Genomic DNA, 25,498 nt, shown 5'->3' on the forward strand with positions numbered 1-25,498 from the left:
GTTATTTATTCTTTCTGTTATTGTGGGGCAAATTGACGTTCAAGGCTAAAGACAGCGGCTATCGAGGTGCGCCGATTCATATCATTTAACAGGCATCAACCCCTGAAAATGAGCCTTTGTTGATCAAGCAGAAAAAACGCCTTCCAAAGTGAACGGGTGGCGCCATCGACCAGCACCATTTCGACGATCCCGAAGTAGCGGGACAGCGCGAGATTGGAACCATGGACGATGCATGTGAACGCCAAGAGAAACCGATAGTGAAAAAGTGGTGGACGAAACGAAAGGGAGAATAAAAAACAAACTTTTTCGTTGGGATCAGCTTCGAATATCGTTTGATGCCGACTGATACTTTCCGATCCCGCAAATAGGGTGGGGCTGGAATAGTATACAGTACAGAACGATCTTCTCGCAGTGGACGGACAAGTTCCACATAGGATAAAAAAGAGGGCTAGAAAGAGAAGGAACAAGATCGGGTCTTTTCTGGGTGGAGTAGCACGATGTTTCGCCGGCCGAAGTGGTGGAATGACTGTATAGAAATGACGCAAAATAAGCATCTCAAGCTGCGGCAGCGCAATAGAGAGAGAAAGAGAAGATGGAACGACGGTCTCGCAGCCCATTTGAATGGATATATGTACGAGTAAATGGTGCTAGAGGGGCGAGAAAAAAACATGAAAAATGGATGCGCCTTTGGACTGGGGGGGGGACTATATGCAGCGAGATGACCCTATCGTGACCGTGTCGGCCGTCCAACAATGAAACCGAAACTCATCCACTTTATACAGTATTATACAGCACATATTATATATAAATATATGTAGTTATTGTTATAGTTCTATTCCGTATACGAGGAAAACTCCACCCGAAGGGCTTTGATTCCCTTTTTCTTTTTCTCTCCTCGTCGCATTCTTATTTCCTTTCTGCTCTTTGTTAACTGCTCTGAAACACTAAGGCAGAGACTTACGTATACGGATCAAAGCCGTAGATAATGGAGGTGAGAGGAGAAAGGAGATCGAATAATGCCAGCCAGAGCACATTCGAACAACAAAAAAAAAAGATGAGAAAACCCCACTGGATTCTCCGGCAAAGAATCGTGGGCGCGACGTTGCAGAGCGACAATGCCTAGCAAATTGTGTGTCGCTCGAACACAATACAATACACACCCTTGGCCTTCGATTTCATATCTAACGCAACCAGCAAGAGAAAAAAAAAACGGAAAGAAAAACTGCTGGCGCCGAATGGCGCCAATCGAAATTGAAGCAGGAGTCGATATCAGTGCTCTTTGGGGGATGCTCAAGAATCGAAATAGAGTCGGCAGGATGCAACAATAGAAAAAGGTGGGCAGCAAAATTGAAAACTAGCAACGGCTTCCAAAAGCAATCGAGTCAAATTTGGAAGAACGATGGAGGCTTTGCACGCGATGGGCCAACACTTTCACCTGTACACCCTCAATGACTAGCTCAGACCAATCGGTGCAGCATTCCTCACATTTATCGATCCTTATGTTGGACACTTGAGGATATTCCTAGCATCACCGTGATTCAGTTCGGTGGACAGATCAAATGATTCGAAAAATTTGGTCTTGTGACTTTAAAAAGGGTACACTCAGTTAAAACCAATACGCTTTTATCTGAATGTCTTTTAAAAAAAGTGAGAACATAAGAAAATCTCGACATGAGTTATGTTCTTAGCCAATCCCCTGTGACTGGGAAAAACGTAGTCGCTCACAAATCAAATGCATGGCCGATGTGACCATAAGACTAGAAGCGGAGTACAAATCTAATGCGCATTCATGTAATCAGATCAGCCAAAATAATATTGAAGTTGTGAGCCTACCTTGGCTTCCGGTTCTCCCAAAAAGTATCAACGCCAAAATTCCTTTCAGTTGGCGTATAGCAGGGCGTTGACAGTTGCAGAGATCCTCGTGGCAGAAAAGAATCGAAAGGTCCAGATTCAGACTGGGACGATAAAGCACAATAACTGCATTTCGACACATTTAGGCTGTTCAGTTCCAATTTTGCACTGTTTTGTCAAAATAAAAGAGAAAGAGATTAACACACGTTCACGATACGATCACGTTGAAAATGACAGAAGATGCAGTCTGAAATGGTGTCTCTACTAGAGTGTGTCTGTAGCCTATAATTTTAAGACCTTCAAAAACATTTAAATCTCTGAAGTAATAGTTCACTTACTTCCCTTAAAATAAAAGAAAATGGAGAGGATAGGTACAAATCAAATTTTAAATTGTCCCACTCCCCATTTAGAAAAACAAAACAAAAAAGGGGGCGAAACATGAAACGAAACTAACAAAAGTAAGTAAGACAGCATCAGAACAGTAAACATCCATTCTCGATTAAATACTCCAAAACGGCCATTTTGATTTTTCTAATTCTCAAGATTGACATTCTCATTCTTTTTTTCTATACTCTCTAAATATACACTATATCTGCCTTAAAAATACATAACTATAAAACATTTGAGAGATTGAGAACTTACTAAAAATTAGGTCGAAAAAATCCAATGGTCGGTCCATCAACACGTGTATAAAAAGCGCCAAAATGACAACATTCTCCATCGACGAACAGATGACAATGAGGGGTCCCCCGAATCAACCTGAGCTGTGTTGCAATTGCAAATTCAAAAATGATTACAATAATTTTTTTTTTTTTGAAGATGAATACCACAGATATTTTTAATATTGGATTCAATTATAAATACTTCAAAATTAAATTTATTGTTTTTTTTTAAACGTGCGTGGGTGAAAACGTGGAAACTGTGGACGAGTAAACGTAAAGTTCGGGAAAAAGATAGTGAAGTGGGATGGGAAGTGGCAACTGCCGATATTCTTACTACTCTGTTACATTTGATTTTATTTGAGTTGACTTCACTTTTTGAAATAAAGTAAAGGAAAGATGTTTATGAAGACGTCTTTTATAGCAACCGGATAATAGATCGGAATTGATATATCAATTGCTTCATAGAAATATGGAAATGAAAATCGATGGCAGGTTAATTTAATCCTTACGGAATCCGAATTTTTAAATAATTACTTTAGATTTACTATTGACAAGGTAAAAGCAATCAAATATTTTATCGTTTCTCGGTCCTGCTGGTTTGATGGATCGAGTGTTTAATGGTTATAATATCCAATTGTAATATTCGTAATGTCGCGAATATGCCCGTGTAATTGTTGGTCTGTCGCATGTTAAGATAAAAATAAGTTCATTGTGATGTGGGAATTCATTGACGTTTACGTTTTGAAGATTTTGAACGATAGAGAGGCTTTACACGCGATGGGCGAGCACACTCACCTGTACACCCTCAATGTCTATGGCTCCCACAAATCGATGGAGCATTCCCCACATTTTATCGATCCCTTTGTTGAACACTAAGGATATTCCTAGCATCATTGTGATTTGGTTCCATGGACAGATAAGAATCCGTATCAAAACAGAACACGGATGAAATGATGAACGATCAAAGGAACAACACCCTCTGGGAAAAGAATAGAGCAGCTGAATTAATGGTCGGTTGAACAGCAGAGTGCCAAACACGCACGTTAGTCGTGCGCTGGCTGGAACAAAGGGAAAGAACATTTCAAACGAAACAAGTTCTTAATACGAAAAAGAAAAAAAAAGAATGCGACAAATAGTAAGCTGATTCCAACGAATTCAATAGAGAGAGATGGGGCGAGAGCGCCTGTTGTAACTATAACAACACTCAACATTCCTTCCACAGTGGTGGTGCCTTATTGGGGGGAGGCATTCAACGTGTCCGTTGGAATACATTTCCCTTCATTGGTTTCTGGCTATTTAGTTCACCGCTGGAACACAACAATATGCTGCATGAGGGGGCGACTACGAAGTGCGAGCGCTGAAACAGAAATTGTTCCGCTAAATAACGAAGAGTTCCCTGATTGGATCCATCTGAGATATTGGGACTTAACCGACCGGAAAAGCTTGCGTTCGTATACAGACAGAACACAGACGGGAAAAACGAGAGAACAAAAAAAATAAATAAATAAAAGAAGCATAAAAACTAATCTGATGACCCGTGACCTTATATAGGAGCTTGGGGCGGATTATTTATAGCAATCTGGGATACGAATGCGATATTATTATTACTTCTTTTTTCTTTTTTTTTGTACTGGGGGAGAACGAATTCTTCATTTGATTCCCAACGGCGATTTGATCATTATACCAATGCTGAGCTGAGCTCGAAGATGACGGTAGCTGAAACCGTAGAAAAGAAATTAAGAGCGGCTCCACACATAAGTATATATATACAGATGATGGTGATTTGATGGCAGGCGGCATAACGGTTTGAATTCAGCTGGACGATCTAATGAGCTCGGACGAGATAATCACTCGGGCCGGCAGAGTCCGGTTGCATCCGTGGGTGGCGCGGGATGTAGTAGGGCGGAAGACAAGACATTTGCGTTTAAAGTGAGAAAAAAAGAAATGAAAGGAAAGAGATGGAACAGCGGACTCCCTGCTTGGCGAGCCACAATAGATTTTTACCACGGCAAGAAAAATGTTCTCCCGCCTCAGCCACACAGAGACAACCACCCCCCGTGGTGGAAGCTCTTCTTCTTCATCTGCCTTATTCCGCGGACATAAGGATGGAGAGAACCGTTCATTAGACTAGCGATTTGAATGCAATGGAAATCAAGGTGGGTACAGTGAGGAGAAAGAGAAGGTAGTATATACAGGCGATTAAGACTCGTACATAGTCCTGGCTCCTCACTCCCTCCGCCTCTCTGAAAAGACGCGGTGTACACCGGTAGGGGGTCAAACTGTTACCGTTTCAATGTGTCAAAGCTTCACACCACGGGCGTTCCTTCGGCTCGATTTTTCCATTATTTCTTGATCATTCATCCTGTTGCCTATTCTTTGGACTCGCCTCAGTACCTCCTTTCCATTTCAAAAGGAATTGCAGGGCCAGCGAAAGGAGAAAGAAGAAGAACAGACCCAACACGGAATTTCCTGGAATTTCCCACAGGCGCAGCACGTTATATAGAAAAGGTCTCAATTGTGGCGGGTTATTAAACTATCTATTGTTGGGTTCCTGTCCATCCTTCTCCAATGATTACTACCAACCCCCACCCACCCCCCTCCGTTTCCGCACACCTTTCTTTTTAAAATTTAAATAGATATATTCTGTTTACCCGTTTCCGTCTTTTCAATTTTATTGGATTTGTGTTTTTTTGGGGGGGTCTAAATAAAAAAATCTCGGAAATACCTGCGGGAGGGAAAATAAACACTGCCTTCCACCCCCGCTGCACTCGACTGGATTATAAAGAGTATACAATATTTATATTTCTCCAAAAAGAATCGCTGATATGATTATATTGTTGAAGTCGTCAATCGTTTCCTGAAATAACCCGATTCTTTTTTTTCTCTCTCTCTTCTCCCCTTCTATAAAATGATTTTGAATGCGGACCCAGTTGGATGTGGTATTCTAGTATTCCGGATGGAATCCGATTACTCGGAGACCGGACGAGTCCGTTTTCCACAAGGGAATGGACGGAGTCTAAATCTTTAATGCTAAAGGGAATATACTTCGGAAGAGAGAAATTTACTATTCTCCGAGTGCAATCGTCAACAATGCTCAAAAATTGAAAGCAGAATAACAAAGCGGAATACATTTATTCCGTCGAGCAAAAGGGAAAAAAAAAGTACTGGTCTCTCTCGCTGGAATAAAAAAAAAATGGGGAATAAATATTTTATCAACTTGAGCGCACGATTCCTTCACCTTCCGTTGGTGGGAATAATTCCGTCCAGCCTACATATAGTGCGTAAAGAATATAGTATACTGCCCGACGTTTTTCTCGATTCCACAGCCCTACGTACAAGTAAAAATCCCATTACAAAGGCTTATTGCGTTTGGCTACTATTTTTGTCGGTATCATTCCTTTTAACAAGTGAACCGGAACATGTGTACACCAGCAGTGTGCGCTGCCCAATAAAAATATAAAGATGCATACTACAAAAGAAAAGAACATAATAATAGGCTGCTTTTATCAAGTTTCTCCCAATCTCTCACCATCTTTTTTAATACCTGCAAGTAATAATAATGTAAAGAATAAAATAAAAAAACTGAGGAAATAACTTGGCAAAGGAAGTGGGCTTATTATACCATACTTCTCATCTCGTGTCAAAGCCTATTGAACGCTGTCATAATGGCACGGCAACACAAAATGATGTTTTACGCTCCCCTGAGCACATGTTGCTGGCTGCTGCATCATAATACGCGACGTCGGTGGCAGATTACGCCCCTAGCGCCATGTAACATAAAAGGCATGAAACGCTGATGCCATTCTCGGTCTTAAAAGTAGTACATCAAAAGGAAGAAAGAAAGAAAAATCAGGCAAGAGAGGGATGTAACACATGTATTGAATAAAGGAAGACAGAGATAGATAGGGGAAGGAGGGTCGTCGAGATGGCTCCATTGAGATTTCCGGAAGAGCGCGCTCGGAATCGGCAATCGCATCCTCACAAAACATTTCGGTCGTTATATTATACTTCAATTGCGGCAGGAAAACGGAACTAATTATTAGTATACGTCTAGGTCGCCCTCTCTTTCGTGTTATCGCTCTTGTGATGCACCCCCCATTTGTAATATCCAGTCTGATGAATTTGGTCTCTTTTTTTTTCTCCGGACTTCCACCACAATATCTTCATCATCGTATTATATTTGGAACTCGTTGAACTGACCGCTGATAATATATGCACCGCGTACCGCTTCGCCCCCTCACGCATTCAGTTTGTCCGAATCGAGGGGGGGTCTGAAAATTGTTGATAGATTCGAAAAAAATAAAACCCAGGAATATTGTCAAGTCCGAGTTGGTCACGCTCCCCAGTCACTGTCAATTTCAATTGATCAAATGATCGATTTATTTTCCGCGTTTGGCATTTCCTCCGACTCGTTTGGTCCGCAGAGTCAACCCCCCTCCCTTTACTGTCATTCTTGTATTTTGTTACTAACTAATGGAGCGATAGGAAATATTGCATGGGAACTATATCGACGTTAGGAGAAATACGGAAAATCGTCTTTAGATCTATACATGGGAGAGGCTTTTTCCAATTGGGGGACATCCGGAGAAAACGAATGCTGCCCACCGTGCAATCCAATCATGGATTTTCCCGTGAAAAGCTAAATATTATCGGAAGGAATATATAGGTATGAAGGATTGTAAGTCAAATCTGTCAAAGTCTGGCTGCCTAGACTACTATGGTGAAATGGCAAATAATCTGTCATCACGCGAGTCCATCCGTTCAGGCTTTGTCGGGAACCCTGTGAACTTCCCTTATGAGACAGGTATCATGGGGTTCGATCGATAGTTTGATTAAGTTTATCAGAATGGTTTAACTATGAGAGCATTGAGTCCAAAGGATCATAAATGACACACTAGCCTTATTATGCTTTTTTCCGAGATTTGAATGCGTAGAAAAGTTATGCATAAAGAAAATTGTTCGGTTCTTGTTTTTTCCCCGAAAAAAGTCAACCAGTCAAATTCATTTGAGAATCTATCTCATTTTGTCTCGCTTACTTGTGATTTTCGTGCTGAGGAACGTTATTACATTGGGTCAACCGCGTAGCTACATATATCTATTGTAGTAGATCCTATAAATAAAAATGTGATGTCTAGTCTAGAATCGCACAAGTCACGTCTTGTGCATACGAAATCAAGTTGCCTTTCCAAGTTTTTCCGCTCGGGTGTTCTGCTGCGCTGCTGTAGAAGAAAGTTGTCAAACATATATAGCACCTCCCTCTCATATCTAGCTCCTTTTGTATTATTAACTTTTTTTCTTCTTTTCTTTTTCCTGCCAGTCGATTTCTTTTTCCTTGTCAAGTTGGAAACGGGATTAAAAACTAGCGTGGGTCCTTATTCCCATCTCGCATTCTCTCTCTCTCTCTCTCTCTCTTTCTCTCTCTGTTATATATGTACTCAATATTTCCCCCAAAAGTTTGCCAGCCAAAAAGTATAGCCGGCATATATTCGGGGCGCTCACTAAATTACTTCACATCACTCTAATAGCTTATACCCCGCCACACTGGTACTACACTGCTGCTTGTGTGTACACATGCATAGCACATGAATAAGGTTTACTCAGCGTGTCAACGTCGGCTGCCGGAGGGGCGGCTCGAATTTGCGATGCCGATGTATAATGAAGAAAAAAAGAAGAAATCCCATCAAACTTAAAACGTTATGAGCAGACGAGAGCTAGCTACCTTCAGAAACCGGGTTACGTACCCATTTCAGGGTAGTAGGCGGACTTGGAAGTCGGCACGTGGCAATTTTCCATTTCGTTTCATTTCTCAAAATCTTTTCTTTTTTTCGACTTCATTATTCAAGAGTTTCCGCTGTTGAAATGAGAGTCGAACACGGGTACACTATGCTGCTGCTATCCTTTGATTGTGAGATTGCAAAGTTTAGGATGTACTTCAACTGGGGAAATAACACGAGCCTGGGCGCCATGGCAAATGGGTGAAGCCCGTCATCAGGTTACGTGTCGACAACGACGTGATTTCTTTTCCCTTTTTTTTTATTTTTATTTTTTTAGAAATGGGAAAACGATGAGTTAGTGAGTTGGAAATGCAAACGACCGAAGAAGCGGCGTAAGAAATTGAATTAACATAATAGGAATCAACAGCAGGTAGCGCGGCGGTTTTCTCTTGGGCCGCGGTGCTTTGGCTCAAGTGGAAAACAATATCGGGTTGAAATGTGCAGAGAACACAAGTTTTTCCCCAGTTATTTTCCAATGGCCCCTCGGTTGGTGTCGAGCACCTACCTTTCCATTTCGAAACGCACAACAACCAAAATATGGCTGTTTCATCTACGACGGGCTATAAATAGTCGAGCGAGAGACAGTAAAAGTAAGTGGATCGGTTTAAGAGGCAATATCCCATCATCTCATATCCAGCGAGAAGAGAGAAAAGAAAAGTGAGAGGAGAAGAAGAAGTTGGTGGGACGAGAAAATGTTTGGAATGGCCGCGTGAACGGATGGCCAGACGCGTCACACAAACAACAGCCACAACAACAGCATTCATTTCTTTCGGTTATTTTTGACAATCAACGCTCTCTCAGCAGCAGCGTGCAGTAACATCACAAAAACTGCCTTTTTGTTTGAAAAAAAAAAAAAGGAAACAGCCGCGGCTCGCAATCTCAGTTCCATTCAAAGCCCAGAGGGGGCAATACGGATACGGTTCCGTGTCTCTCTCTCCGGCCGTCTTCTTGTTACTTACTATGCATGACGACGAGCTCCGGAACGGATTCGCCACTATTTTACCCTTTTTTTTCTCTTCTTCTTCTTCTTCTTCTCATCTCCTTCTTGATCAAGTTTCTTTTCTTCTCTCACTATATTTATTGTATAAAATAAAAATCAAATCTAAATAATCAAATCTTTTACGGAAAAAAAAATTTATTTTTCCCCCAACAAAGAAGAAAAACTTTAGACGAAATTAAACTGAAATAATAAGAATAAAAAATTCTACAGGTCTAAAATCTCGGCGGAAAATTCTACAATAAAGGTGTATGCAAATGAATATGTTGTCCTGGAGACAAGAGTTTACAAGCGGACGCCCATAGCTCCAGTCACAACTATGTAACAACAATGGCGGAGGAGAAAGAGCTAAAGAAAATGGAAACATAAATATAGTATTCTTCTTCACAAAGAGTTGAACTGCCATTCGTCTAATTAAACTCGTTGCCCCCAGTCGTTCGTTTAAGGCCGTCTTCTCTCTTCTTCGTCTTCGTCTTCCTCGTTCTTTCATCCGTAACCTCTGCAACTTTTATTTGGCGTTCGCAGTAGCCGACTGGCACGTTGGTTGCTGGCTCCTTATAGCTGTAGGAGAAAACTGCTGTGTAATAATAAGTACAAGTCGCGGATGATTAGTTTAAGTTCCTTCCACTTGAACTTTCAAGCGTGCGATTGCGACCCGCGTTGAAATAACTAACCAACCAGGGCCCACTGTCATTAGCAGCCGTTTTGCTGGCTGTGGAAAGTAGAAACATGTTCAAAGGGCATACGCATATACATAATGTCCCTTGTGCAACCTCTCAGCAACAACAACAACAACAACTGGGAGGCCGTTACAGTAAATCACGATGAGAAAGGCTGGCCGGCGGGGGTATAATATGCAGACGTGGCATTCTGTCCTGCATCTTCCCTGTGATGGCTGGGGCGTGACTTGAATATCGATCCTTCAACGATTGTATTGATTACTGTCTGGAATGTGGTGCAAACCATCGGACGGAATGGAATCCATCAACAGTTGACAAGTGGTGATCGCGGACGTGGGAGGGTCCCGCTATAAGCAAATGAAATGAATGCCACACCACAACCGATATCTAGCACTGCCTGCTCCGTGCTGCTGGACGGCCGGTGGGGTTGCTATTTGCTATTTGCCTTTGATGGACAGTCGATATGGTCAGAGTTGATTGATCGGAACGAATGGGGGAAATCAAAATGCTATAGGGCCAGTCAGATCAGTCCTTTGCGGTAAAATTTTTTTTGAAACTCTTTTTTTTGAAACTCAAATATGTTATGCATCTAGTTGCCCTCGAGGTCCGCAATTCCATAGAGGGAAGCGGATATGACGGAGATATGAAAAGAATATCTCATTTTCTCTGGCTGGTTTCAAGTGACACCCCTTAACTGGAATAATCTTGGCCAATTCCAGCAGCGACATCCTTTTGTATTTATTTTGACAGCCGGAGTGTCTTTTGTGCAATTGCCGTCCACGTCGTCCAGCAATCTTCCTGAAATGGCATTTGCAGGTGGGACGACAGCCAACAAAATTCCCCTGGCTGGATGCTGTTGGTCTCTTGTTACGGTTGACCACACAGCTTCCACCTGTGCCTGGCAAGCTCATTCATTACATGAAAGAAACCGACACTTTGCTTGCGCTCAGAGCGTTCCAGAGCCATTCCAGCTGAAAATGTTCTTATACGCATTCCGAATTGGAACTGAATACACCCAAATGTCGCTTTTCTCTCTTTTTTATTTTATTTTATTTTATTTTATTTTATTCTTTTTACTTCTCTTACAAGGATTTATTATCATCATTTTTATTATTGTTATTATTATGTTCTAAAGTTCTAAACCTGAACGACGTGGTCCTGGAATGACCGGCCTTTATAGTGTAGCGTCTACTATTTTTTCATTTGCAACGGGAGAAACGGCTCCCTTGTGATTTGACAGAGCGCAGCATCACCTCAATATTATTACGAGAGTGCTGGGCGGCTGCTCCTGCTGCTGCTGCTGTAGTAGATACCAACACTGGGAGCTGGCAGTAGGTAGTATAATAGTTTCTTCCTGGAAGAGAGTGGCAGACAGAGGCGATCAACAGGCCGTTTGGAACTCGGCACTTTCATTGGCTAACTGATAATCATCCAAAGTTTAGAAGAGAGAAGAAGAAGAAACAAACAAAAACAAACAAAACCCCAAAACAAAGGTCGCTGTCAGCAAGTTAAGGATAAAAATCTCTCCAGAGAGACAGCAAAGCCAACAGAGCCAGGAGAGCCGATATATTTTACAGCGGCCGTTGAGGTTCCATCCAGTCAGTCCGCAGCGCATTTCCCACCTATCGCCTGGGAATGTTTATTTCTTCTCCTCGGCGCTATTTCTCCCAATTCCCTCTTTCTTTTTTTTTATGGATCAAAATGGGGAAGCCAGGTCGAGATAAAAGTCGACGAGATTGTCTACCTTCTCCGGTCGCGTCTTAAAAGTCTCGGAGTCCTCGTAGTCGCCTGGTAATGTGGCCGACTTTTTATCAAACGCCGTTGATCATGTCAACCCCATCGTCGGTCGATAAAACAGGAAACGACCTCCCACGATGGACTCACCCAAGAGTAAATCTGTCTGTCTCTCCTCTCTCTCTCTCTCTCTCTTTTTAAGTTTCCCTGGAGAACAAGGTGATGGTGCGCCCAAGAGCCGTGCCGTTTTCTTCCTTAAGAAAACAACCCAAAACAAAGTTAAAAGGCAGTCAGAGGATTGAGGTTGCCACGCAAGAGTCCAAGGTGGAAAACCGTGTTGAAACCATCAATAAAAGTGGCGATGGGGAGTCTCGCGGCCATGAGAGAGAGAGATAGACAGCGGCTACCATCTCCCCTCGTCTCTTCTATTTCTTCTCACTCGCCATAAAAGCTCTTTTTTTGGGCACCCAAAACACACGCCCAAAAGACCATCACAGCCAAGAAAGAATAAAAAGAAGAGCCTTGTCTCTTTTCTTTTACGCCGGGGGTTCCTAAGTTCCGCCAAGTTCCCAAAACGACACAAACACAACGGACAAGATTCCCTTTTTGACCTCTTAAGAAAAGAAAAAAAAAAGGCGAATGCTATTTGCCTCTCTCGAAATAACCGCGCCGGCGACCGTATCACCTGAACATTGAAAAACCGAGTCGCGCAGTCGTAAAAAATAAAGCCAAAGAATATACGAAGAAGAAATCAGACGCAATATTATGGGTCCCGTTCTCTTTGTTTATCGAATGCCAAATAAAAGAAAGAAAAATCTATGGGCGAAAATTTGCTTTCGGAAACATCCTCTTCTTTTTTCAACATAAAAATGTTTTTCTTCCTTTTGTGCGGGGGTTTTAAAAAGGACCCAAAAGAAACGAGAGAGAGAATGTCGCGCCGAAGATAAGAAACAAACACAACAGTATAGAACAACCACGGCGCAGGGCGACACAAGTGGGGAAGTGACGGGGTCTCTTTTATTTTTATAAGAAGTTTCGTTTCCCTTTCTTTATGTCGCTGATGATGAATCATCCGATATGGGGAAAAAGGCGACCGTGCCATACATGTCCGCCCCGAGTCCGCTCCGTGTGTATATGATGTCATGTTGCCCGCGGTTGTACAGCGTCCGCTGCTCCTCAATTTTCTTCATCGCACACAAACGAGAGAGACGCTTACATACAACACACATACGGTGACTCGGCTGGATGCAAATCTAAAAAAAGTTGTACTTCTTCTTCTTATATATAGTAGACTCCAGGATATATATTCTATGCCCTATAGAGCGACAAGGACTTGCTACGTACACAACCTACTCAGAGAGGCCATGTGAAAAGACCGTCAAAGATGAGTAAGCAAAATAGCACGCAGCTAGAGCTGATATCAAGCGACTGGCACTTGATTTTTTCTTTTTTTCTCTTCTTTTCTTTTCTTGAAAATGTTTCAGTTTTCTTTTTTTCTTTTCTTTTCAAACAAACGCGCACAAACACGCACGCAAACACACAGACAACAAAAGATGGCCACGGCTAACAAGGCGCATCAGAAAATGGGCAGACATGTTGTACGTACAACCGAGAGCGGTCCTCCTCCCTTGTATATTTCTATCCCGCGGCACGCCATGCCATTCCACGGCAAGTGGTGAAAAAAAAAATACAAGAAACGAAGAAGAAGAAGAGGAATGTTGAAAATGGAAACAAAGAAGAACTGGAAGAAGAAGAGAAATGACTCAGTCTTTAGCCAACCGACTTCCTTGGGACAGATGGAAGAAAAAGACAAGCAAACGGCGCAAAAGTAAAAAAATAGAAGAAAGACAAACAAAAAAGACGCGGGACAGGTGAACGTTGAACACGAACGAATCCTGTTGTTTTTTTGTTTTTTTGTTTTTCTATTTCCCGAGACTGTATAAGGGTGGCTGAACAATGGCGTCGTGACCTTCGTGTTAGGAGATGGAGCATATGGTCGAAGATCTCAAAAAGTCTCTTTTATTTTCTGTATTTTTCTTTTTTCTTTTTCAACATTTCCGACGGAAGGAGACGATCCGGGACTGGTGGGACATGTCGGCACTCGACACTGGGAGCGCGGCGGATTCGTTCCAGTTGACATCCGTGGCAGACCCGGTGTTACACGCATACAAATCCCGTCCGGCGATTTCTCTCAACACCTATCGTCCTAGCTAGCTGCTAGCGGTAATATGCCAGGTGTTTTGAATATGAATAAATAAATCGCCGCGCTCATGGACGTACCTCGTGATAGAACTCTCTCGGCAATTTGGCACGCTCACTTCAACGGTTCATCGACTGGCTATATGGCCGACTGCGAGAGTCTTCTACTATCCAACAAACACCTATAGCATATAAGACGAGAGGGAGATCTCAACAGACGATTCAAAAGTGGAGGGTGCTGCTGCAGGAGAGAATGAAGTGGAGGCGCGTTGTACATCAATTATCCGGCCGATAAAAAGTGAAAATTTTCCACGGCACTTGAGAGGAAATTTTTTTTCTTTTCTTTCTTTCTTTCCAACCCGTTAAAAGAGGAGGCTCCCAAATGTTCCTCTCATGTCATACACGCATACAGTTAGGTAAAAGACAGAATCATAATTTATACACGCCTTTTCCCTTTTCTTTCCCATTTTCTTTTCTTCTTTCTTCTTCTTCTTCTTCTTTTGGCTTTTTCTCGAAAAAGTGGCTGTCGCGGGATGATATTTCTCACCTTGCACGGGCGCTTTTCAAAATTCATTTTGAATGTTGAAGATGGAATACACAACAAGAGGGAGGAAACGAAGAAAAGAGTTTTTCTATCCCTTTTCTTTGCCGTCGAGTTTTTCCCAGTCAGACGACGTAACTCAGGTCAGAAAAAGATAAAAGAATGAAAGACTTTTCTTCCATTCTGTATATGATCCAGTCTGGCTCTCCTCTTAGAAAAGAAAAAGACTTCTTTTAGCTGTATACTATATACACCGATGCGCAGCACAATACGCAGTTATGTATACTGACCGCGTATCGCACTCCTTGTGCTGGCACCATCGTGTGGACTATAGGAAAGAAAAAAAGGCTATTTTAGATAGATATGTATATATGGGCATTTTCGAGAGGAAGAGACGTCGCACGTCGAGGTGAAATTTATAGTGATTTTCATGACCAAAGTCGGGGCCCATAAATTCAGGGGAACAGACGGGAGCAGGCATGGGGGTGTTGCATTTTATTCGTTTTTTGGGGGGTTTTTATTTTATTTTATTTTATTTTTTGGAAAGGTGTTTTTTTTTTCTTTTCTTCTCCCACCCCCCTCCCCATCTGCAAGTCCTGCTGGTCGTGGGCCATATCGTTTCCCATTTTGTGGAAGCCGTCAAAATACCAAATTTAGTAGAAGGTCTAATCTAGCGCTTCATCTCGCACCCAACCGAGAAATTCACGGTGAAATAACAAATTCCGTGTGGATGCGTCTTGATAAAAAGAAGAAGGAAAAACTTGGAAGTTGAATTATACGACAAGATGTACCCCATATTCCCAAACGAGAAAATTTCATGGTTGGAATGGTGCGATATACAACATTTGACTCGAAAGATATTCAAATAACAAAAAAAAAAAGATGGGTCTCTCTTGCTTACGGGACGAGAGCTGTATAAGATATCTAAGCCACGGCTATATTGTCAATGATGATGGCCAGCACTTAACAGTGCGGTTATAAAAGACTTTTGACCTCGGGACCACGGCGAACTGTTGGCACTCGAGAAACAAAAAAAGAGTTCTAAGAAATGGCGCGTTGAACAGTCAACAGGAAAAGTGACTCGTCCTAATATTATCTTGTGGTTTCGTCTAACCAACTGCGAACTGCTGATCAAAGAGAGAATCTTGACTCTCTCGGTCGTTTTTCACCACTCGAGTCTATGACGCAAACAAAAACATGGGACAAGAGAGGCGCAAACAAACCCACAAAACGATCGCCCACTTGGAGATGAATGCACAGTCATGACGACGACGATGCAGAAAATTGAGTCACCGGAACCGCGCAATCCCCCCCCCCCCCGTTCATTACTGTCAAAACGTCAGTGTGCTGACAGCCATTCGATTGGCTGCAGAACGATAAATATTGATTTAATAAAGAAATCGAAATGGTATAAACGCGCAAAGAGCTCTCAAATCGAAATAAAAAGCCTTCTGGCAAATGGTTATTGACAGTGTCAAGTGGGCAGAGCAGCACATTATGCCAAGGAGATAGGAAATCTCGATGTTTTGCCCCCCTCTTGGCACACGCAGAAACAGTCTAACGTGAGATTTGGCTTGCGCATAGCGTTCGTGATACGCTAACTGCGTCATTCACGAGTGATCACGACTTCGTTTTTATGCCCTTTTGTGAAAACATTCGTGAAATAATCCACTTGTGAGAGTGTATACGTCAAGGCGGGCCAAAGGCTCCTCGAGCCAAAAAAAAGCAAAGCAAAACAAATAATCCGGTACAATTATTTGATTCACGTTGCATAATGCATATACGCAGAAGAGTAAACAAAAAATCAAACCTAGTAAATAAAACACTGGCTTCGGGTGGTTCTGGGAAACCATCCGAAATATTCATAATATTTGCTTTTGCACGTAAAACAAGGTTATACATTTATTTATCCCAACAGAGCAAAAAAACAAAATTCAAGCTACCATGATACACTCGTAGCATCAGAAAATAGATAAACACACATCCAAACTAGGTACCAACATGTATTTTGTCTGGTATTTTTTTTTTTTTTTAGCCTTCTACCGCCCGGAGAAATATTTAACTGTAATTATGCGATGAAAAAAGAGAAAAAAAAAACGCTTATATAAAGAAATGAAGTTTTATGCTGGCCAGCGCAGCAAACACTCGCAGTTTTTCAGCGAGTTGTCTTTTTTGTTTGCAACATATGAACAACCTTCCATTTACTATTTTACTTTCTGTGCCACTTCTCGGGTCCCCTTTTTTCTTTCTGTCTCTTTGTTGTCCGTGTTTGTCTTCAGTTTCAGTTCAGAAAGAGAAAAAAGAAAGAAAAAAAAAATAGCCGAGGATCTATCCTTTTGTTGAAGTGCAGTAGTTAAATACGTTCCCCCTTGAAAAGAGGAAAACTGTTATTAAAGTGCATGACGGCAAAAAAAAGAAAAGAAAAAAGTGATGGAAGAGTGAGCACTGAGCACTATACAAGTATACATACTAGTGTGTATATGTATTTAGGAGAAGTAGAGATGCTGTCGCTCCTATTTAGCACCCGTGTGTTTTGGTCAGTTGGCGCGACAAAAGAGTTTCAGTCCATTTGAGATGGCCCAGCGCGTATCGTCCTGTTGAATGCTGCGCTGCGCTGCTGCACTCGGGTCTCAGTTTTTCGGGGCCAACGTGCGCAGCAGTTGGATGCGGCAGGAGGCATCTATCTATTCTGTCTGTCGGGTCAAAAGGCCACACATTTGTATTTTCTTTTGAAAGAAAGAAACATCGAGATGAATAGCCGGGTATTTCAAGTCCGACATGACGACGGATGTGTGATGGGAACCATTCACCCGTAAACAGGCCAGCGAATGCGATAGGGTTTCGATTTCCCCGAAAACCTTCAAAGCCAAATGGGTCAGCAGTCGATGACAATTGACAAAGAACAGCATCAGCAAGAAGCAGGAAAAAAAAAGAGAAACGTTGGTAGCTATAGCGCTAACAAACCGTAGGCAAACGGAAACCGGCCGGTGCTGGTGTGCTGATGGCCCGTCTGTTCTTCTCTCTTTTGACATGTACCGATGTGCAGCGCCTTCTTTGAGAGTCTATTTCTTTTCTTCGTCGTCATTCGCCACATGATCGATACATGTGGCAAGTTCGACTAAATTCCTCCAATAATGCCAAACAGGCTCTACGCATGTCATGTATACGAGAAGAATAAGAAACAGGAGTTCGATTTGTATTGTATTATTCGGCTGCTGTATGTATATAGAGTTGGCCGGCATAGATATCATTATACTCGGGCATGCCAAAAAGGCTCAGTAGGGGGGAAAAGAAGCCGGTTCACTGTTAAGAGTCTTGTAAATACGCACCAGAGGGTGGTGGAAGGAGAAGAAGCAAAAGAAGCCAAGGAGAAATCAACTCAATGGTTTTTTCTTCTGTGCCGAAAAATATAAAAGGGAATATGGGAAAAGAAACGAACACAAGAGGGAGACCCAATCCCATTATTTAGTGGGAGGATGCAGCGGAGAGCGATACCTATTACATAAGTGACGCCCGTTAAATCCGTCGAGTGTCGCTAGAGGCTGGAGGGTCTCCAATAACGTCCAACACAACACGGGGGAGGTTCTTGTCTAATGAAACGGAATATCGGAAAGCCAAAAGGGAAGGAAGGAAGGCCCATTGTAACAGTCTGCCATATTGTACCACTCACCATCTAACACTAGCCAACTGTTGTCGTCTATTAGCGAGCAAGCCCCCTTATTTCGCCATTGACAGTTGCGCAGAATAGAATTTAGCTGCTCTCCCATAAATAAAGCACCAAACACACCATCTTCCAACCATCTGGAAATAAATAAGAAAATACAGGATGCCTTCTAGAGCTGGGACGACAATTCAATGAGCCATGCCTTCTTCTGTGCGAGCTGTATATCTACGTTTCGATATTATGTTGTATTTTTGTAAAAAGGTTGTCTAAAGAAGAGGCCGGTGCATCGTCATTTTCCTTGCGATGGCAGGCAGTAGCAATCGTGGCTTTTTTACATATTCATGTCTCTCCGTTGGCTGCTTTCAACACCCTGTCGGTCGCCCGTGGCGCGTGCAGCCGAGCGCGGCCTACTGCTATCCAACTTTGGCGTCAAGCATCAATGAACTCGACACGACAGAATAAATAAGTCCGCTCATGTTTTTTTTTTCTTCCTCCTCGAAAGCAGCAGCAGCAAGTCTATGGTATATACTGCTGCTCCGAGGAGGACTCGCTTCGTGACAACAAGAGGTCAAAAGAAGACATCTTCAACCTAAGATGACAAGATGGAGCGCCAGCTGTCACGAACTAGGAGCCCACGGAAGATTCACACCAGTTTCTCTTTAGTTTATTTTGTTTTATTTCTCTATTTTTTGAATAAGGAGAGAAAGAACAGGTATATTATACATGGAGTGTAGCCGCGCCAGGATTTGGTTATTTTTTCAGCTGCGAGAATAAAGTGAGCGACGAGAAATTTATTGCCAGTCGAGAGGACAGGGATTATATATAAAGATGTATTATATGATATGTCGCAGTACGTATGTACGGTCTATGATATAAGAGGAGAGAAGGCCAACAGCCACTGAATATATTCCTTTTGACCCCCTTTTTCTTTCTATCTTTTTTTATTTTTTTCGTCCCCCCCCCCCCCCCCATTTATATTGATTATGGCCAGGCTGTACACAGCATTCGTGTACAACTTACAAGAGTGCGTACACATGGCCAGAAGAGCCGGGTAAGATAAGACGGCAACTTATTATATAGAAAGAGAAGAAGAAGAAAAGTGGCTAACAAATCTCAGAAAGGACTTTATCCAACTCTCAACGAAAAAATAAGAAAAACTTTCAGCTTTAATAACGTCCACTATTTTCCAATAACGTCTGATCCTCCATTACAAGTACGCGTCTCCCTACCTCCTACTCATATATAGTATAGAGGACGAGACAGAAAACTCGAGGGGCAATAGAAGCCGCTTGACGTCGGGGCCGTTTCCTTTTGATAGTGGAAATAAGGGCGTGTACGTGAGCCAGCCAAAGTTCCTGCTCCCGATCGAAAAAGAAGAAGAAAGTAAAAAAGTAAGCGAGGGCTTCACTTTTTTTCCTTCCTCCCTCTTCTCCTTTTTTTTTTATAGTTGGCAATCGTTCGGAATCGACGACGTTTGATTCTGGATGTCGGCGGGCAGTGCGTCATTTTATTTTATTTTTTTCCAAACTAGTTAACGCTCAAACGGGTCCGGCTTCCTTTTTCCTTCCCCCGCCCGTTGGCTCGTATGACGTACGACATCCAACTTACTTGACGTCAGGGTCTCAGGGATCAAAGAAATGAAATGCGGGTAGTAGTCTATCTATTCGCCCTGCTAGAGTCTGGTCTATAAGGGATGTGTATAGCCGGCCTTCGAGCACATATTAAGTGACCGGGGCGTATTTTTTGAACGTTTGAAAAGTGTAGACGGAGAAAGAATTGGTTTTTCGGGCATGTAGTCTTTTTGATGTACAGCTCTTTTCCGGGATTTTCTCTCTCTCTTCTCTCTGCCCCGGCCTTATATTGAGATGATTTACATCGTCGTCCGAAAAAAGGGACGGACGACGACGACCGACTGGACCGAAATGCCTTAGTATTCCTTCCCGCTAATTTACATAAGGCTAAACCGGCAATGTCGTCGTCTCCATTAACGATAACCATCTTGCAGTCGCAGGCCACCATAAAGATAAATCACGTTGCGACTCTTCCTAGCAGCAGCAGCAGCAGCAGCTCGCCGCGAATAAATCATTTCTCTTCTCTCAGCGCGTATTAAACGTTGGCTGGCTCTTGGTGATAGGCCGTCGCCCGTTTGACCCCGACTGATATTTTCCCCTTTTCTCTTTACTATATTACCCCCCCTCAAAACTTTTTTTTTTTTTTTTTTTTTTTTTTAAATTGTGTGACACAAACTGCGGTCGCCAGAGGTCGAGGAGCTTTACCGGCAGAAAAACCGACGGCGGACACAACAGTTTGAGAATCGATGATATAACGACCCCATCGCAGGACAAATAAAAATACGTCTGGGCTCCATCATCTTGATTTTTTTTATTCGTTATATTCTCGACCCAATTCCCTATTTCTCTTTGAATACATCTCCATCGCCGACGATATGTAGTGAAGATGGCCGACGACGATCGGCTCGCATGGAATGACAATAGTCGTCGCCCCCACCCAGCGAAGAGGTCGCCTTCCAGTGCGATCCCATTTGTGGGCTATTAAAAATCGAAGACGTGCTGCGATATCTATACCACCTCCGGTGGATGGGGGATGGATGGAAGGCGGCGGTCCCCATCTCGCGCGCGGGTCCTTCAAAATGCCACGAATGAAACACATCATTGCTCATCCGCCGCAGCGGTGACGAAGTATCCGTTTTGCTTTTGGGTCTATAGCGCATTCTTGGAATTCTCCAGTCGCCATGTGTTTCCTATTCTTCGTCGATTTTCGGCCGTTTTTTCCCATCAGTATCGATTGTTTTGTTTGTTTCTCCTCGTCGTCCCGTTTTGATACTCATCACGTCATTTTCAAACAGACACACCATGTATTATGTTACCGAGAAACGCACACTGACATATGAAACATGACGTTGCACTTGAACGGAAAAATACAGAAAACCTAGCCTATAACCTATAGCCGAATTGAATATTTTTCAATCAAGTTTGAACTTCGGTTTGTGGTCAATTTTGGATGCAATAACTCCAGATAGAATATTGCGTCTGTTATTACTACATTACCGGCGAAAAAAATCGATAGCTTTCTCCATGTACATTCATGATAAGGTCAGGAACGGCAAATGATTTATGTTTCCATTTCGCGGTCCATCGAGACAAAGTTTCGTGAAGAAACGGGATCATTCCTAATGCATTTCAATTGTTATATTTGTTGGTGGTCGGCGGCCATCCCGACTTGACGTCAGATCCTATCTGCATATCTGACATATTCCGTCGTGGGTTTTTTCCACTGTCTATTGTGAACACAAAAAGAAAAGAAAAGAAAAAAAGAAATTCGGAACCTCCCTGCGCCGCTGGGCCGCTGATGCATCCAAACGCGGGATATACTTTCGTTTGTTGGGGGAGAGCGAAAGAAAAAAAGAACCCGCTCTATAGACATCACGAAACTGAGACGGGCCGCCGGCCGCTACATGAAAAAAAAAAAAATACAATCTATAGTGCAGCACATATGTATAGACGGCCGCGTCTTGTCGTGACTGGCCATAAAAGTGAATCAGTCGGGGGGATCTCTTCTCTTTAACAGCCGCTACGAATCGAAGAAGATACATAAAAAGAAAAGGCACGCCAATAGGGAATGTATAGGTTAAGAAAGATAAAAAAAGAACAAAAATAAGAAAATAAGAAAATCAAAAGAAAAATACAAGAAAGAAATCGGTTGGTCAACGCGCTTGGCCGCGCGGCTCCGACTATAAATCACATTCAAATTATTTTGATATTCACCTGTTCGTTTTTTTTTTCTTCTTTTCTTTCTCTCTCTTTGCATGGACTTATCCTTGATTCTCCCTTGTAAATAAATATCGACGATCACTGTACCAAATGATTCTTCGATTGCGTAGCTTCTCCCGCCTCCCATTCTCTGCTGGCGCTCTAGCGCGCACAGTCGACGAGTCATCTTTTCCTTTTTTTTTCTTGGCCGCCGCCGCCTTATATTATTGCGGCGCATCACCCGGCAGAGCGATCCCGGCGTGTCGTTTTCTTTTTTCGGTCTAAACGTGTCGGTGATGGCGGCTCCCCCGCTGCGGGATTCTACCATGGGTTCCGGACCCCCCATCCGCAACCCCCACCCTTAACACAAAATTGGATTTCTCAAGGTAGACACGAGAAAAAAATGGTTAAGGGGCCATGATATACAGTCCACACACAAACGTAATAATATTCAAATGACTCTTGCGGGATATTGTATGCCGAAGAAAATCCCGGAGAAAATATATAGTTCCACGTCGCCCCTCTCTACCCATCATCCGTGATTCACCGATGGCCTGCATCTCTCGTCGTCATTAGATATTCAAAATAGATTTAATGAAGAAGCTGCCAAAAAGAGTCAGAAAATTCCGACGACGACCGAGCGAGAGGTATAAAAACGCGGGAAATACAAGGCGCCATAAAACACGGACAGCGCAGCAGCGTAGTCTCAACAAGGTATATTACCAGCGCGCGTCTCGTGTAACGCGTATAATATCGTGATTGACAAATTGGCCGTTTATAAGCAAATGATTATTGCCCGACACCCGTCTATAGTTCGCCCATTCCCGGCCCGGCGCTTATTATATGATGACTTTTTTTTTCCTTTTCTTTTGCCTTTTTCGCCGTGCGTATAGTCGTATAGTTTACACGCAGCGTGTATAATAGCCAACGCTGTTAAATGATGAAAAAGGGGCGGAGGATGGAGAAAATGTAATGCGATATTTCTATTGAAAGGCAGTAAATACCAGACACCAATTATTTTTTGGTTTTTTCTATTAAGATGTTGATAAAAACCGAATAACTTACCGATATAGCCTTGCCCATAAATCATCCAGGGGAAATTCGGAAAACAGCCGAGATCCACACAGAAAACCGGAAATAGAGTTTTACCGGTAAATGAGGATTGAAAACCACTGGCCGTAAGTTTTGTTATTTTTCATTTTAAATTTCCACGCGCTGCATGATTGGACGGCTAGGGATTTGTTTTGATTGGCTACTTCCGAGCGTAAAGCCGCGCGATTCAATTTCACAAGTGAAAATATTTAATTTTCGTTTGTTGCTCGACAATATAGGGTTTTTGGAGCTGCTGCGGTTCATTCGTCGTCATTTGCCCTTTTACTTCCGCCTCGGTAAAAAGAGAAACGAGCCGCTCCGGAATTAATTGCACATACCGCCAAAAGCGGGCGAAAGGGATTAACGGCGGTTGGCGGCCTAATAGCCGCCCCAGTTAGTGGAATCACGATGGGTATTGTGTTCGTTCACTCGCTCTAAAGTAGACGGGCCAAATGAAAACAAATGAGAAATGAGGAGAGAAAGAGGAGCGAGCGAGCAGTCAGCCAGAAGCCTCGCGAGCTGCTATTGCTAGATGTATAAATACGCATACGTATAGTGCTGGTCGGGGGTCCGTTCGTCATATTTTCTATTATTCTCATTTTTTTTTCCTATTCCTTTTCCCATCTCGAATAAATACATGCGCGATTCCTGCCATTTTGTGGCGGCCCCGTCGTCTATTAAAGAGATTTCCTGATACCGTAAGCTCCTTATCGTTAATTTAAGATCATTTCCCCGCGGGATGGTGTGTGCACACGGGCTTTGATAATTCCATTCAGGAGAAATAAGCTAGACCAGAATAATAATAAGAGAGATTGGCACAAATGGAAATAGAGGAGGGAAAAAAAGGGGAGAGCAAGAGAAAGAGAAAAGAAATTGAAGGTCTTTTTGATGTTCAAATAAATAGATTCCCCCCCTTCTCACTAAGTAATGTATACAAGGATGTCGGAAAAATGAGATGAAAGAAATTTATTTCGATATGATTTATTCCAGACTAAGTCTTCTTCCTCTGTCTCTCCCCCTCGGCTTTTTTCGACAGCGCGCGGTGGTCGAGAAAAATCTTATTTTTTTTCCCTTTTGTGTTTATTATTTTTGCGCCCGTCTCATTGAGGTACTAATTTGGCACGGACGGCCACACTCGAACGGTCCGATTTTCTATGGCAAAGGGGAGAAAAACCCGGCACGGCTGCCCTTCATCTCTCTCTCTCTACAAAACTGGCAGACAATGGGCCGTCATTTCCCACCAGGTGAATCAAAAGTGTCTACATCGGGGCATGGGAGAGAAGAAATGAAATGGTGTTCCGCGAAACGGCCCACAAAAGGGTTAGAAAGCAGATGAATGAAGAAAAGACCCCCAGCAAAAAAGATTTGAAAAGAAAATAATAATATAAGAACTAACTGCACAGGTGAGCATTCAAGACCCGGCCTTTTCTCTCTCGACTGAAAGTGAGCGCTGAATCGGAATGGAGACCGAATAGAGGCCAGGATTTTCGGCGGCGTATTAGGGGACAGTTTTGTGTGTGCTGGAAGGTAATTACCATGACAAACCCCTCGGTAAAAAATGGGCATCAAGAGAGAGAATTGGATGGCTCTTTTCGCCGCTTAGATCCCCCCTCCCACCAACCAACCGCCCGTCTGTCTGTTTGTAGGAGCGTGTATGTTTACGTGTTGCTAGTTTGTTGGGACCTATCGATCGGAATGCGTCCTACACTCTTTTTTTTCCTCTATTTTCTTATTCGGACTAAGTCGTCCTCCACTCTCTCGAATGTCGATTTCGCCTATTGATAGAATTCACAAGAGCGGCGCGATGATTTGTGTTCTCCGACCGGAGTTCAAACGACCCTCAGCGGTTCGCGACGAGCAAACAAGAACGACATCAACAACATCCCATTTCCTATTCAAATCTCTTTTTCTTTTTTTCTCTCTCTCTACTCTATGCACTTTGAGATTTGTGTATTTACCATAAGTAAATAACCTTTGACGTGTAGGGGAAAAATAAAAGAAAAAATAAAAGAAATACTACGTACGAGCGTTGCCAAGCTACGGCCGCGTGACGGAACAAGAAGCGGCTGATAAATCTGATTTCCATCGTCCCCAGAATCACCTTAATTAGTTCGCTACGATTTCCGTGATCAATTTTCTCTTCTTCGCTGAATAGAAAACCCCAAGTACAGCTAGGGAGGAACAAATTTCAAGGATGCTTCATTCCCGTGTCTGTTATAATGTTTTCCTCGTTAGGCAATCATTGTGCATGTACAATTGGTTGCCGTGGCTGCTCCTTTATAAAGAATGTCCCCCCTCGGACGATTGAGGAATCATTAGAATCGCAGATTATCGACATGACTACGCAACGGCGGTGGTTAACCTCTGGGGAAAGACGAAGAATAGGATCATCAAGTGGTTTCTGGCTCCTCTTATCTAAACTATCGAATTCACAATGAGTCAATGAGGCCCCCCTTCATGAACAGCCAGTCTCCTTGCCAACCTTCGACTTTGATTTTATTTCCCAGCTTCTTCCTTAAAGCGAAAGCGAAAAA

General features: G+C 42.8%; 2 long non-coding RNA genes across 2 annotated transcripts in view; one reads left to right on the forward strand and one right to left on the reverse strand.

The window, feature by feature from the left end:
• Positions 1-2,577, reverse strand: part of LOC124195614 — a 38,875-nt gene extending 36,298 nt beyond the window's left edge. The window contains exons 1-2 of the long non-coding RNA XR_006875322.1: positions 2,494-2,577; positions 1,834-2,019 (exon numbers count right to left, since the gene is read on the reverse strand). This is a non-coding gene — a long non-coding RNA (uncharacterized LOC124195614). The remainder of the gene's footprint in view (positions 1-1,833; positions 2,020-2,493) is intronic.
• Positions 2,578-12,680: 10,103 nt separating this feature from the next.
• LOC124195406 lies at positions 12,681-14,543 on the forward strand. The gene is made up of 3 exons (XR_006875178.1): positions 12,681-13,086; positions 13,242-13,921; positions 13,989-14,543. It is a non-coding gene; the product is annotated as an uncharacterized LOC124195406 (long non-coding RNA).
• The last annotated feature ends 10,955 nt before the right edge of the window (positions 14,544-25,498 follow it).

Source organism: Daphnia pulex, chromosome 6 (genome assembly GCF_021134715.1).
Source record: "Daphnia pulex isolate KAP4 chromosome 6, ASM2113471v1".
Taxonomy (NCBI): domain Eukaryota; kingdom Metazoa; phylum Arthropoda; class Branchiopoda; order Diplostraca; family Daphniidae; genus Daphnia; species Daphnia pulex.